This window comes from Anguilla anguilla, chromosome 5, assembly GCF_013347855.1.
Source record: "Anguilla anguilla isolate fAngAng1 chromosome 5, fAngAng1.pri, whole genome shotgun sequence".
NCBI classification, from domain to species: Eukaryota; Metazoa; Chordata; class Actinopteri; order Anguilliformes; family Anguillidae; genus Anguilla; species Anguilla anguilla.
The window spans coordinates 53,865,661-53,879,645 of record NC_049205.1 but is presented as its reverse complement, the minus strand read 5'-3'; positions in this window follow the sequence as shown (position 1 = coordinate 53,879,645).

Sequence of the window (13,985 nt, the reverse complement as noted above, 5' to 3'; positions counted from 1 at the left end):
TTGAGACCTGTCGTCCCCTATCAGTGCGACTCTTAGTTTGCTATTCACAGGCTTCATCCGTCAGACTCTTCAAACGCAATCCTCCCTCCTCGTGTCCTACACAGCCTCTAAACTTGGTCCAAATAACAATGGGGAAAACAGTCGTATGACGGGAGGACCACCCACAAAGATATGAATGCAGTGAGAATGGAGGTCGTTTGGAATTCTGCAATATTCAGAATTTTGAAAGTGAGCCAATATACCGTCATTTTAAGTGTTTAAATACTTTAGTGATTGAAATAATTTGGGTGTCAAATAATCCTTAGTCTAACCAAGAATTAAGCCAGCTAGCCTATAATTATAATTAAAATAATTTATTTATTTATTTATTTTTTTTTTTGCTGCCAGCTTTCTAAACAATTTTCAGGAGATATGGTACAGTGGAGATTTTGTCAGCTTTTATGTTTTGTAATAATCTTTCTGTCAAACCTTGTTAAATTCCCCCACATCACATTTGGTCCTCTTTTATCTTGGTAGTATTACATTTTTTAAGTACGAATTGTTTATTTAATCCTCACCTTTTTGCTTAAGGCATGATTGCATATTCTGCTTTCAGTTTTAAACCTGTTCAGATGACTGGGTCAGTCTGCTACACTGAGGCTTCTATCCCTGAGGTTCTACTGTACATTTAAAATTCTTGGTAAAAAATAAAAATAAACCCACCCACCTCGCAAAAAGAAAGAAAAAAATTATACTTGAGGGTTATGACCCCTATTGGCTTCCGGAATCTTTACTTAAAACAGTCAGATACAGGTCCTCATGCTAAGACCATACTTGGCAATGCATCTGTTGCAGTAATAATTTTAGCCTCTAGATGCCTGTCACTTGATAAGAAAAAAAAAACCCCATCAACATTATGTGGTAATTTCCCCAGAAAACCTTAAATTTAGAATGCCTGTGGTTGTCTGCCATGTTTTTTTGTAAGACATAAATCACTGTGACCGTCAATTTGGTTACAGTGGCTGCCAGGGCAAATAAGAACTGAGTTCTCAGTTGATTTATGTGGTTAAAAAATGTAAGCAAAAAATGAAATGTGTGCAACAATAAGGAAAACATGCGTATTAACACAAGAGGCCCACTGGGTTTCTCTGGGAAACTCGCAGTCTCAGTCACATGATGCACAATTGAGAAACCTATATATACAAATACAATGACTATTTTATTCCATGCCGATGTTTGCTATCGCACTATGCGTAGCTAGTGGCTCCTCTTTGAAACTTTTGGGTTTTAAGTCAGCACCTGAGCTAAGGAACCTCGCTCTCCCATTGCAATATTTTCAGGAAGTTATAATGGGTCAGTTGTAGTTCAGTGCTTGCAGTTGGTCCCCTAATTCATAGAACTGGAACAGTAAGAGGATTCCACCTGTCATAAGCAGTTAAAGTCCATGAAAGGGACGCTTCTGCAACTGCGATGAACTGAATATCACGTGCCCAAGTGTTACTTGACCCCCTCTCTTCCCACCCCTACCGAGCTTTGTGCACACAGAAATCTCTTTGTGAAGCTCTACAATTCAAGGGGCTCTTTTATGGCATCAGAGCTACTCATTAAAGGCGGGTGGGGCCTATAGGTGTGAGCCAATTATCTACCAGGGATTTGGGCATGCGGCGCTCTAAGCTCTCCTCTTTCAAGTTGCATGGCCCAGACGTTTTGATGAAGCACTGCAACCATGTGGAAATAACGCACTCATTTCTGTTACATTCGCCTTTCGTCTCAGGATGGCAGGTTATGCCAGCAGGAAGCAACACATTCCATTGTGGTGAAATTTTTCATACAGATCAAACAATTGTTTTATTTGACAATTTATTTAGCCAGATCACACTCAAGTCGTTGTTGACTCATATAAACAATGTTTCAGGAACATATGCTTATACCACTGCTAACAAAAGAAGCTGTTTCAATAACTAAACAATTGTCAGTACATGCTACGCTGAATGCATGCTACGCTGAATTTGAGATTTCTGTGCTCATATTAATAATGATCGTTGTAATTTTCAATATTAGAGGCTGTTACAGTCCCTGGAGATTCTATTTTAAAAATGTATTTGGTTTTATGTTGTCTCAGAGATTGCCATTCATAACAAGTTGAAAGCCAGGTGGTGATTTTTAAAAACAGTGTCACATAAATGTAAGTATGAAGTACACAAATAAATCGTAATGAACTCTCCATCACCTAAAATTAACCATGTCAGCACTGATGTACCCCGTGTACCAGACCACCATCTCTAGAACAGCAGGGCCTCTCTCTTGTGCTGTGAAAGCTGCTCGTTTCTGAGTCATTTTAGAGCTGTGACTACAGCCCTCACTAGCTGAACTCATGTCAGACTCCCACTTTTTAACAACCTCTAATTCCACATTTTCACTTCTCCCACAATATTGAATTCCTAACTGTCATAACTGTGGGCTGGTCTTATCTCTGCAATGTCCTTTGCCTGCACACATACAGCCAGCCTCTGCTTCTTTTTACTGTTGAACTCAGCAAATGAGCTGTGCTGTGGTGCCAGGGTACTGTACTACTGAGATATCCAGCGCAGGCACCAGTACCTGAGTGATTGACAAGGTCTGTACTGTGGCGAGAAGTCTGCACTCAGCATGTCTATCTGTGTGAAATGGGTTATCTTGTTCTCTGGGCTGCTGGTATCCTGACCTTCTCAGAAACTTGAATTTGCCCATGGATGTGATACCAGTGATTAGCCAAGTGCTTTGCATTAGATACATGATTCCGAGTAGCCACACTGTGCAGTCAAAGTGTCGCCTTGCAGGGGCCATTTCAAAATAAATAATCTCTCAGGTTCAGGGGTTGGTAACGAATCCATTAGGAGCCTGATATCTGTGTCCTGGGTTTCAGCTATGAGACCGGCTGTGGGACTATCACACGCCAGGACCGTATTTTTGACCCGGAACATTCTGACCCGCTCTCTTGCATTGAGCGCCACGAGCGAGAGCAAACATTAAAGAGCACCTTTTGCCAGTTTGAGCCGGCACGCATCAATACTCATACATTAATAAAGCAGCAAATGCGCCGTTTATTAAGGGTCTTTATGTGGCGCCAGCTGCAGATGGCCAATTCCATGGTTTCAGACGCTGAATAAGCCGGTCGTACCCATGATTCCCATTACCGCGATTGATTTGGCTGCAGCAGACATGGCCGTGCAGCTGGACCCTTCCTTTAATGAAATTTAGCCGGAGTGCGGTGAGGAAGATTTGGCCACCACATGGCTCGAGGATACGGTGTCCAGCTACTTGTCAAAGTAGTTCCGTTTCCGTGCGAGCAATTTTACGCAACCGCTGAAAGACGATTTATCAGTTTTATTTCACTAGCGTAATCGCAACAGACATCACTCGCATAGAACTGAAAAACATATTCCACTCAGCCTGAGCCTTTTTAGTCCATTCATAGTCCAGGAAAATGAGATATAACTGGTCTCCATGTGCACTAAGCTGAAACAAAAACAATTTGCATGAAGATTACCTCACGAACCTTGGTCGGACTGTTTTGAAAAATCCACCTTTCTCACAGATGAAAGATTAAGCCATTCATAACTAAAGATGGATAAGGTCAGTCCAGATAATTGGCAGTACTGACTTTACATTATAGAACACAGTCAGTCAGTCAGTCAAATCCCACTTTTTCTTGGCAAAGCAATTTTCATAGCCATTTCCCAGTCACTTTCTCAGCACTTCTCGGAAGTGGAAAATGTAAACGGCTCCTGGAGAGCCAAAATGAATGTAACCATTTGCAAAGTCAGTATCCAGTGAAAATGTCATGAAATACCTTTGGGATAACACAGGAATTGTTTGAAAAAATACATTTCACATTGATTCCTGGAAGATCACTTTCCCCCCTCAAGCTCAATGCAGTACTGCAATTTAGAGCACCACACCTCTTCGACTATGAATTGTCATTGCAATACATAACTGATTACATTGTTGCATCACAGTCACACATCCTGTATTTGGCTGGCTTTAATTTTGGCAATCAAAGCTGTAGCAAAGTCATATTTAAGATGAGAGTGCCAGAGGCATTGCACAGGAAAAAGAGAAGTACTGGGGGTTTTCTAGATGTTATCTGTATAAATACAATTCTGTACAAAGCATAGTCCTCTGGACATATCGGAGGATACGTGTACAGTATATAAAGCAGAAGTATGAATGTCTAATGAAGACAGGGCATTTAGAGAGAAATGATGACAAAATGTAAGTATCATGTCCATCTGGGACTGTTTGTTGTATCTATCCAGATCCACAGATCCTTATGTTTGTTTTCAGTCAAATTGACCCACTTTAAACTTTTAGTAAAAAAGGACTGAGTAAGCAAATCATGCAAACATTAAACATATTAGTCATCAGAGCAGATACAGTATTTACTTTTTCTGGCATTTAGCAGACCCTCTTATATGGAGAATGTTTTGGTGCTAATATGACATGGCATAATATTAATTTATATGGAGTTCTGTGTTAATTTTGGACTTATGGGCCATTCTTTCAGATGTTAGTCTTAAAGCTTAATTCTGTGTGTGGTGGTTTGCATTGCAAGGCGGTTTGAGTTTTGAGTCAGAGTAGATTTTTAACAACTTTTGAAAAATCCATTTTCCTTTACTGCACAATTTGGAGTGCCCCGATGCGGTTGTAAACTTGCATCTCTGCAATGCGCTCTGTCATTTTGAGAGGAGGCACGCTTACGTCCTCTGAAAATGCACGCAGTTAAAAACCACTCTGCAGTCCCTCAGGTGAATGCGCCCACAGCGTGGCAGGACTGCCCCGCTGATGGAGCGACCATGTCTGGTGGAAATGAGGAGAAGCCAGGCTACTGAGACCCGAGGTGGGGATACCCTGCCAACCCATACTCTCCCTCCTTGGGCAACGCCATGTCCCATGATGCGTCACTGTGCAGGACTGTCAGAATTCTCTTCTAGTTGGTTGGATACATTGCAGAACTATGAATGAGCGCCTCAGCTGGATGTGGCCACTAAGGAACATGCAAAATCAATTCACCAGCATACAGAAAAGCTGGCTTACTGTAAGTGAAGCTCTCTGAAAAGTTCAGCCGTGCATTAGATAATGTAATTTTAATTCCTTCCCCTTCCCTTTGAATAGCGTGGACTGACAGGTTGGATTACATGGTAGGGCTGGGCTTTTTTAACTGCTCTGAGGGAACTGTAATGAGACACAGGCCTTGGAGATAGGGTCAGCTCTGGAGATTGGCACGACTGGCTGTACATTATAGGACACAGTCTGTCAGTCACACGCAAAACAATTCAAATCAAATCAAACCAAAACAAAATTTATATAAGGCATTTTACAACAAAACATTTGTCGCAATGCACTTCACAGCATATACCTCAAGCCCACACAAAAGCAAGCCAAAGGTAACAATGGCAAAGATGAACTCCCTTGATGATGTATTGGAAGAAACTTTTGAAGGAACCAGAAAACAACGGGAACTCATTCTCCTCCAACTGGCTTGTGGCACAGGTTCATGGTGACCAACGTGGTTTAATCAATTTGAAAAAAAGAAAAGAAATACAGGCTGGTTTGCATAGTTCCTCAGCAGTTATGTGTAGATAACAAAGATAACTCATTCCTGGGGCTAAAATGGTTCCTAATTTTATGGTGCAAACAAAAACCAACAGAACCAATGGACCAGGGATTGTCACCGCCATTTCACACAAAGATTATCCAAGTGAACAAACTTTAAACTACTAATTAAGAAACAGTGACTGCTCTTGAAAAATCCTGCCCACAATTTCGAGAGTTATTTTTGAAATGTTCTTGCTGGTTTTTGCACATAATATCAGACAAAAATCACAAAAATATGACATTTTCAATAGGCTTCATGACATGAATGTGGCAATATAAATGTGGTATACACTTTTGATGCCATTTTAATTGGATAAAGCTGTCAAACTGGACATGCATAATCTTTTTACAGTCCGTCAAATATTTAATGCAATCTAATGTGTCACCATGAAGACAATCTGACACTGCAGGGAATATTCAAATGAAAAGGTTCTAAGATCACTTTATCACTGACTCTCACAAATGGCTTAAATTTGTGCACGTCTTTTCAAAATGTCTTTGAAAACCGTACATACAGTAGCCTAAGTATGAATATCTCTAATATGCAGTATAAATATCGGCATGACAGATGAGTTTTCAAGGACAAGAAGTACGATTCATAATGTGCCAAAATTAACCATGTATTTAATGAAGAGGTTTCTTGACATATAACACATTTTTTTATTACGAGTTTTCAAAAGTGGCTATGGCTTAATTCACGTTCTTACTAACATAAGAGTGTTAGTAAAAGGCAGGGGAGGTGGAGCCAATATGGCTCATAATCTTCAAATAAGTATTGATACTGCTAGCCACGAGGTCAGATAATCTGGTTACGACGTGAGCAGGCTGCCGACGGAGGATCGCTTGTGCTGTCCCAGGTCAGGCATATGGAGAAATGCTCACAGCTTGTAAGCCGCTTTAGTATCCACACTGGCAAAGCTTACTGGGAGAGCCAGAAGAGAGGAGGGGAGAAGAGAGGAGAAGAGAGGAGAGGAGAGGAGAGAAGATAAGAGTAAAGAAGAGAACAGAAAAGAACAGAACATAACAGACAGAGCAGAACAGAACAGAATATAACAGACAGAGCAGAACAGAACAGAACATAACAGACAGAGCAGAACAGAACAGACAGAGCAGAACAGAACAGAACAGAACATAACAGACATAGCAGAACAGAACAGAACAGAACAGAGCAGAACATAACAGAAGTTACAAGCCTGCCAGTGTTTGAAATGCAGCATGTGAACACACAGTTTCGTTTTTTTTTTTGCTGCTTGAGGTGTTCTGGGTCCTGCGTGCGTTTCTCCTCATTGGAAAGGTTTTTTGTTGTTATTTTTGCTAGTATATATGGCTTGCTTAAGCCCCTGTAACTTAAGCCACTTTAAACAATGCTGACATTAGCAGATCTCACATCTTGCCATAATACAGTTCAAATGAGTGTTGCAAATGAGTTTCAAGTTGAAGTTCCAAAATTTACAGCTGGTTTTTAAAATATTATTAGTATTACTACTACCACTGCCACTACTACTCCTAATAATAATAGCAACAACAACAGCAAGTTCATGTTCTCCCCGTGTCCGTGTGGGTTTTCTCCGGGTACTCTGGTTTCCTCCCACAGTCCAAAAACATGCAGGAAGGCTGATTGGAGACTCTAAATTGCCCATAGATATGAGTGTGTAAATGAATAGTATGGGTGCCCTGCGATAGACTGGCGGCCTGTCCAGGGTGTATTCCTGCCTCTCGCCCAATGAACGCTAGGATAGGCTCCAGCACCCCTCGTGACCCTGCTCAGGATAAGCGGGTATAGATAATGGATGGATGGATGGATAACTTAGTACAGAATGCTCAATGTCCGTCAGAATTAAAATATCAAAAAGAATGCAATACAGAAAAAGGAAAAGAAAAATTCCACGTGCACAGAGAAGGCAGTGTTTCCCTGTCTGTAATGTCTATATTACGTCTATAATCTGTAGTTGCTTCAAGGAGCCCTATGGTCTTCAGCTGTTTCTTGAGGTGCTCAGGGGCTAAGCCAGAGGCAGTTCTAGGCATAGGCCCATCGCCTAGGGCACCAAACAAGGGGAGGGGGCAGTAAAAAATCCACACATCACATCTATGGTAGTCAGGCACACACCCTACCGTCTGTAATTGCTCCCACTCCTCCTCCGCCCTTCTTCCACAAATCTCACATAGGGCTGCAGCCAGGTTAGAGCCTGGGCTGAGCCATATCATGCCTTAAATGTGTGCAAAAGCATTTCAAATTCAACTCCAATAACCAGTGTGGGAAACCAGCCCTGAGGTGATGTGTCCTCTTTTATTCAGTTATTTTGACCTTGTTTCCTCATATTTAGTTCAGATTTAGAATGTCCTTTTAGGTCTTTCGATATAAGCACAGGCTAAGGAGAACCATTCCTTCTTTCTTTCAAGCAGCAGAGAGGAGAAAAAGAGAAAAAAGGGAAAAGAAGAAGCGTTAAACCTGGAGCTCAACCTTACATTTTTGACCTCAGCCGTGTGATGGAGCTTAAGGAGGTGGAGACTTTGATTGATGTACGCAGCTAATTCTGCTGCAGGAGGAGAAACAGTGTGATACTTTTCACAGGTCTGCTGATGAGCTCTGTGAAGTCATATGATGCATTATAGCCTCCTGAACAGCATGCATTGGATGGGAAATTCTACAGCACTGCAATACTTCAATAGATAAAACAAACCTGTAGATGTCAACTGTACTTTTTCACCTGTTTTTATGCAAGAGTTTGCTGTGGTGATTTAATTTAATGCCCTTTCATGCAAAAGATTTAAAGACATACTAAGCGGTATAGTCCTCCTGCATAGTATGCCATTACCACCTGGGATGTGGTATAGATTGGAGAAAATCTTAAGAGCTCACACTGTGAACGGCCAAATATTCTACCCACACATTACAATCAGAAAGTGGTGGTGTCATGGTCATGGTGAGGTTTTATGCAGCCTAAAAGCAGTGGAGCTACAGTGACTCACTGGTTTGAACCAATCATTGTACTATTGCGAAGGAGCAGGCCTTTCGCTATTTTAAAACAAATTGATGATTGACAGCTCACCGTAGTGCCACTCAGTGTGGGGTTAATGAAACCTCACTCTTTTATTACTAATGAGCTAGCCACTGGAAGGACATAGCCTCTGTTAAAATGAATTATGAAAGGGAAATCATCAATAAGGTCAGGATATACAGTACATGTATAATTGGACTTCAGAGTACTTGTGCTATTATTATTAAACCATAGAATAGTAGGCTTTTAAAATAGCTTTTATTTGAATAAATAATAGTGACAAATTTTCCTGCCAGACATTATCTGATATCTTGTCTGATTGTATTCAGTCTACCTCATCTGATCTTATCTTATTTTATCCAATGGTTCATGGTGACAGACAGCACACTATGGGGTACAAACTCCTCTCAGGTCAAAAATATAGCAATATTTTTCTTAAAAGTACTATAAACAACAATACATCTCAGATCAGTGGGCACAAATGTTTGTGGAAGTAAGCAGAATATTAATGGATGGGGCAGACTGCACTCAGCTGATGAAATAGTAATGCAAGAAATTTAATACCTGTCTGTGAAGGTCTGTTATGCTGTCAGTCTGCCCTCTGCTGTTATGCCTGTGTACTGCAACTCACAATTCACGGCAGACGTTCAACCCATTTCTTCATTTCACTCTTGCTGTTATTGCCCCCCCCCCCCCCCCACCCCCATAACAACATTGAATCTTGATGCAGTTACTTAATTAATATGCCACAATTGAACCGTGTGAAGATGCACAATTACCGATGACTTAATGTGAAGCATTTACATAAAAATAAAAACATGAATAATTCAGTGTTCAAATACTACACACACATACACACACACAATTTTAGAATTGTTTGTCATGAAAAATAATTTTCAATTCCCTGAACTTAAAATTAACCGACATGTTTTAGGTTGCATCCTATTAGATTCTATTCACTGAGGCCTTCCTTATTTCCTGATGATGATTATTGATGACACCAGCTATCTCCCATGAAAATGTACTTAACAAGCCATTCAGTGTCCTTGTAAATTATCCCATGGCCTGTGTGTAATCATGCTTTTGTGTACAGACTTTTTTCTTTGTGTAGAATATATTTCAAGTGCCAGGCTTCCCATTGTAGTAGTGAGCATTTCAGTGAGTAATTAGATCTCTTCTGTGTTCTCTTCTGGCTTAGATGAACAGGGGACTTGATTGATCATTTTATTCCAGAAACCAAGTACATCAGGGCTGTGCTTGTAAGTACATTTGTAACCTAAATCTGTCTTTAGGTATCTGTCCAAAGGCCTTTCCATAATGATGCTGTGAAGCAGGTCATACCTCATATTGAATTTCAATTGCTTTCCACTTGTGATGTCATAATCACAACCATTATTTTGAGTCTTCTGGATTCATCTTTGGTATTAAAAAAAAGAGCTGAATTTCCTGCTATCAATATACTGCCATTAAAAAAAGTTTTAAATAAAATTAATTCAATTGTGTTTTAAAGTAAACTACTCGACATGGTCACCATAGTTTGGTGTCAATGGTGATATTTTATTACGTGTACATCACACAATTCATCCCAAGTTTCCAAAAGGACACCACCCTTAGGATACAGAGCTATATATCAGTTTAAGATAAATGTTGAACAGCAACAGTCTTTCTGACAGTTGTGTTCCACATCTATTGACTTACATGTACACATGTAACACATATACACCCAAACATGCACCTGGTAAGGGTTATACTAATTTCTCTTGATTAATTTAGGTTAGAAGTTGTCTAATAACTGGCTGACATGTTTCTAAGATTCTCATTAGCTTTAAACAGACATCCAGAAATAGCTCTGCAATTTTTCAGTGGCATATTTTTCAGAAGTACTACTATTAAAGACCATTAAGTTTTTATGTTCATTCAAAGCCCTGCTCAGATTTCTGCCTTGACCATCTGTTTGGCAAACCTTGGCCTTTCTGTGGTTTTTCAACCAGTTTCTGCTCATAGATCCGTTCGCATTGATTTTTCAATCACTGTGTGCGTAAACACAGCCATCATAAAACAATAAAATCATATTAATGACACCAACAAAAAGTACAATTCATTGCAATTAATATCAATTAAGGAAACGATCACTGTCAATGCAATAGGTCGTAGCTAGGGAAGGGCAGGCAGGGAGGGCAACCACACAAGTGCGGAAAACCAACAGCAGATAAATATTATGACTTGTACAAATAAGCATGGCAATAAAGGTGTGCGTCGGGCTATCGGGGCATGGGTGACATCACTCTTTGTAATTTCCCTCCGAGGGTCAATAACACCGCAGTACTTAAGCCGAATGTCGGGCTGAGGTGCTGTGCATTCGCTGCAGATTCTCCTGAGCCGAGCCAAGCTTCTGCCGAGCGGGGTGAGTAGTGCCTTTGTTACTCTAAAGTCAGGCTTTTATTTAGAGCAGAGCGCCGAATACTTAAGCTGAATAGAGCTGCTGAGGACCTCGCTGGATCAGACGCCTCCTGTTCTCTGATTGGCTCAAATCTGGAACTGCTTGTTCATTGTAATGTTTACCAGTCTTACCGAAATGAAGTTGCGGTTTAAAACTTACTCTTTACTGGTAACCAAATTCTTGTGACATTACTGACTTTAAAATGCAGACAACACATTTATTGTAAATTGGTCTGAAGCACAAAAATGACTTTTCTTCTAGGTTTAAATGATGGCTAGTCTTATTAGCTTGGGTCAACTCCTGCTGCTTGTGAGCATTCTCCTCCAGCACACCACAGCACTTCCTGTCTTGGAGAGGTAGGTTTGGGTCCATGCTTTCAGTTGAAAAGGCACAATGCAATGCACATTCTCAACCTCAGTGAATGTACTCTGTTCTGTGTGCTTTCATCTGTTCCTCTTACATTACATTACATTACAGGCATTTAGCAGACGTTCTTATCCAGAGCGACTTACACAACTTTTACATAGCATTTTTACATTGTATCCATTTATACAGCTGGATATATACCGAAGCAATTTCGGTTAAGCACCTTGGCTCAAGGGTACAACAGCAGTGTCCTACCCGGGAATCAAACCTGCAACCTTTCGGTTACAAGCCCAGTTCCTTACCCACTGTGCTACACTCCTCTGCGTGCACCACTGGTTCCTTTTCTGGCTCTGAACCTTGTCATATTAGTCCTTCTTGATTTCTCCACTTGTTTGGCTGCAGTATACTGCAAAGTCCTTTTTTTTAACCCTGGATAATGTGGGTATCTCTCTTGCTTACTTTTATTTTGTTTTGGCCATCTCTACTCCTTGCCTTTTCTCTCCTGGGGTACCCCAAGGCTCTAGGTTGGGACCACTCTTGTTTCCATGGTGCTCTCAGGGTAATCTCTCTGCCACCCATGGCTTCTCCTTCTCTTCTTTGCACATGATGTATGCCTCTTTTTCCATCCTTGTTGCTTTCATGTGAATTCATAGACCTTCCTAACAACATAATTATCATACTTGCTTACATTTTCTCGTCCAAGATTTTGATTTCACAACTTGATTACCTGAATTACCGTTCAGAACTTGATTATCTGAAGTTTTGTTTCATTGTAAGATGAAGATTGTATGAAGATTTAACATACAATCCCTACATGTTGTAATCCATACGTGTTATAATCTGAAATATAATTTTACCGTAGGAGTCAGGAGGATGTAGAAGGGCTCATGAGGAGAAAGATGAGCCAGATAAATTCTTTGGTTGCAAGGAACTACGTGGAAGACCTCCTAGATGACCGGCCAAGGTTGATATGCCCACCCCAGACAAGTGGTTAACTACATCAGCTCTTATAATCTATGATAACTGTTTAATAATCATTAACACAGACACTGTGCTCGTCTCCTCAGCTTGTCTGACGTATCCAGGCTGCAGGCGAGACAGCTGGGAGACATCGAGTTCTCCAACAGGTACGCCGAGTACCTGCGATCCAAGGCCAAGCTCAGCTCCATCTGTTCCTTCCTGCGTCGGATGCAGCACGTCAAAAAGAGGTAGGGCCAGAGCCACTGGCTCTATCAGACCAGTGTTTCCACCCGACACCATCGCCTCTCACTTAGCCTAGCCCACACCAACCCTCGTTCTACCCTCTACAGCGAAGATAATCCCAAATATAGGAATGCTTAAGGCAACATATTCCCATGTGATATATGAGTGTCTGTTAAGCTGTATAATGAACAAACCTTTTTTCCTCTGAACCACTGCAGTAGATCAATGTGAACCAATGTGCTGTAGAAGCTTCAGTGCCAGAGGCAGGATGTTCACAGGCCTCTGCATGCTTATGCATTCTCTCTGCATCCCACCAAAGTGTGTTTTCTCCCCTCGCAGCACACTGGGCGGGGACACCGAGAACGTCAATCAGCTGCTCAAGCAGTACATGTGTCCCATTGGGTACCAGTGGAGCCCTGACTTGTAGTCCAGAGACCGCTGACGACCCCGGAATCAGAGAAACAACCTCCGCTCCCCGTATCAAAAACAGAGACTGACGGCCTCTGTGTGAGCAAATAATAAAGAATAAATACAATCATCTCTCTTCACTTAGTGAAATATCCTATTTGGCTTCTTTATGTTACCTTTCATTCTATTTATGAAGAAATATTGAGGACTTACTGGCAGAAATCATCTATAAAACCAAGTTAAATTTACTAGTACGCAAATGCACTTTATATAATTTGTTTGAAGATAACAAACGTTTAATAATGAGATGAGATTGAATTACAATGCTGGAGGATGTCCATTTGAATTTTCAGAGCTTCTATTGTGTTTTGTGTGAAAAGCTGTTTTTTTCTCTCAATTGTGTGTTTTGTAACTTAATATATTAAATAATGTAGTATATATTATGAATTAGTGTCCTTCACTATTGTAATTACAATTGCTTCTGTAATTCTGATGGGAGTGGCACAAGCACATTGTTTTCAGGTGAAAGTCTGAAGGTTTGTTGGTGTGCAAAAAATATATTTTTGTTTGTTTGAATAAAGTGTCTCATTGGACAATACAAGTGTAGGAGTGTTCATGGGGAAATAACGGCATACCTCAGAAATGCGTCAAAGTAAGCATTTTAATTAAAACATTTAAAAAATATATAATTGAAAGAAGCCTCATTCAACAATTGGTAAAATATTATTGTACAAAATGTTTATACCATAAGTAGCTCACATGATGCTTCTAGGGTGATTTGTAATGCATAGTTTTTATCTTGGACTTTTACGATACCAGGGATGGCAATGGAGATGGTGTGTGTGTGTGTGTGTGTGTGTGTGTGGGGGGTGTCAATCTGTCCATCAATCTGGGTCTTACTTAAGAACAATACATGAACTCTAAAAAAGACTAAATTCAATACCAAAATATAA